Source organism: Nematostella vectensis, chromosome 1 (assembly GCF_932526225.1).
Source record: "Nematostella vectensis chromosome 1, jaNemVect1.1, whole genome shotgun sequence".
NCBI classification, from domain to species: Eukaryota; Metazoa; Cnidaria; class Anthozoa; order Actiniaria; family Edwardsiidae; genus Nematostella; species Nematostella vectensis.
In genome coordinates, this window is record NC_064034.1 from 2,663,932 (window position 1) to 2,666,073 (window position 2,142).

The 2,142-nt window shown below is 38.6% G+C and overlaps 1 long non-coding RNA gene across 1 annotated transcript; it reads left to right on the forward strand.

The window, feature by feature from the left end:
- Positions 1-1,533, forward strand: LOC116616780. Its single transcript, XR_004295449.2, has 2 exons — positions 1-270; positions 1,359-1,533. It is a non-coding gene; the product is annotated as an uncharacterized LOC116616780 (long non-coding RNA).
- The last annotated feature ends 609 nt before the right edge of the window (positions 1,534-2,142 follow it).

Genomic DNA, 2,142 nt, shown 5'->3' on the forward strand with positions numbered 1-2,142 from the left:
GTTCTTGTGAATTCTTGTGAGTTCTTGTGAATTCTTGTGAATTCTTGCGAATTCTTGTGTTTCCAGGACGTCTACAGCACGTGCACTAAAAATTGTCCGGATCATCAATAATTCTTGTGAATTCTCGCTTCTCACATTGCTTCACATTGCAATTACAAATGTCCCGCTTGCGTATTTTTTAGGGGCGGTGGCCTGCTTTTCATGCTATTTAAAAAAAGATGTGAATCTGTGGTGCGGCATATCAAAGAAGGGATGCGGGATTTAATTTCGGTAATTGCATAAAAATACACACGTATTGCGTTGTAACAAGTATTTTGGAAATTTTAAGCGGTTGCGTTAACTGAATACCTCATCCTTTGGGTGACAAAATATTTTTTTCCTTTACTATATAAGCGCAAAATAAATAAATATTTTTTTTCTTACTAAAAGGGTACCAGTGTTATTAAATACGCTGTAGCGCCTTATTCTCGGCCTTTGTATCAAATTGATTGTGTGTGTAGGCCGATAAATAGATAAATAAAAAATATCTAATGGGGAGGGGGATTTATTTACTTGTTTACTTTACGTGTTCATTAAATACACCGAGAGGGGGGGAGGGAAGATATTGAGGGGGAGGGGGGGGGGGGGGGGCTCCGGAAATTTTTAACCACCAAAAGGGGGGACTCCGGGAAAAAAGGTCCTCTAAGGGAAAGAGAAAGAAAATTTTGGGGTTATATAAGGAGGGGGGGGGGATGGGCACCGGAAAAAATGTTCACAATGAAAGGGGGACTCTGAAATTTTAAGGTGTCTTTAGTAAAAATCTTCCCCCCCCCCCCCCCCCCTCGGTGTGATTTTAATGAACACTCCCTTATTTAGAAAACAGTAAAACCAATTGCTTTAAAAAGAAGTATGCAAGTAGCCATGAATTGTAGGGGGTGGGGAGGGGGGGTAGCACAGTTATAGGGGGCACTTCCTATGATTTTTAACAGGGAGGGGGATTTGTTTACCCATTTAGAAGACTTAGAAGATCTCCCTAATGCAACATGACCTAAAGTCTTTGTGGGACTTTTTTTTATTGCACAGGACTTCCAATCCAATAGCCTCCCTTGTCTCGCTCAAACCCTGTCTTCCCCCCAACTGGTAATTTACTTATTATTATTTTTTCAATATATTTTTTCAATATATTGGGTGGGGGTGGGGGGGGGGGGGGGTCACGTCCTGTCCCCCTTGGCCTCTCCCCTTATTAAAATACTGTATAGGTAGACCAGAGGGTATGCTGATCGTAATCCTATATATATAATAAATACTGTATCGAATTTATAATAAATTAATACTCAGTATATTTTCTAATTTATTTTGTGTGTTATGTTTGTTTGCAGATATCATAAAGGCTAGAGGGCTCCTGGAGCATAAACTAAAAGAAAAGAATATGAGGGCGACAGGACAGGGCGAGGAAAAAGTTGGCTGGGAAGTAATTGCTTCCCCGCTAGCTCGCGTATACAGGGATAGGTGAAGGGGTTTCCGTGATCCGTAATCGGACACAAATTTGCGTCGTTAAACAGTGAAATCTGTGAAACGTGACAACTCCCTGATATACTATGCAAAAAAGCCTTACAAAGGTTGTAAGTGAGCTGTGATTGTAATTAGTGCCTATGGCTATTTTTTTGCCATTTTCAAAATAATATTATCTGTGCTCCGTAATCGCGAATAAATTAGTCTGTGATTCGTGATTACCCTACGCACCTCCCCCTTCAGCTCCCTGTATAAAGCCTCCCCGGTCGGTTGTTTTCTTTTTCTTTAATATTTGTTATCAAAAATAAAAGTATTACATATTGAAATGCGCTTTTGGTTATCTGCTACCGGCGATTATGATATCCTGGGAGATCTTCACTGTGTATAAATATTTCTCTAACATTATCAACATAAATTAGTTATAACTAAATAGCACAATTTATTTCTTTTCATTGTATAAGCGAATATTTATATGATATCGCATAAGCGATTCAGAGAAATGTCTTTCTGATTCTCTGTTGAAAAATTCCTTTCGAGAGTTGTCGCGATTTTTGTTAAAATCCTTTCCATTTGTGTTACAAAGTTCTTTCAAAGTTTTTGTTGAGAATTGTTAAGAATTGTTGTGAATTGTTAAGAATTGTTAAGTATTCC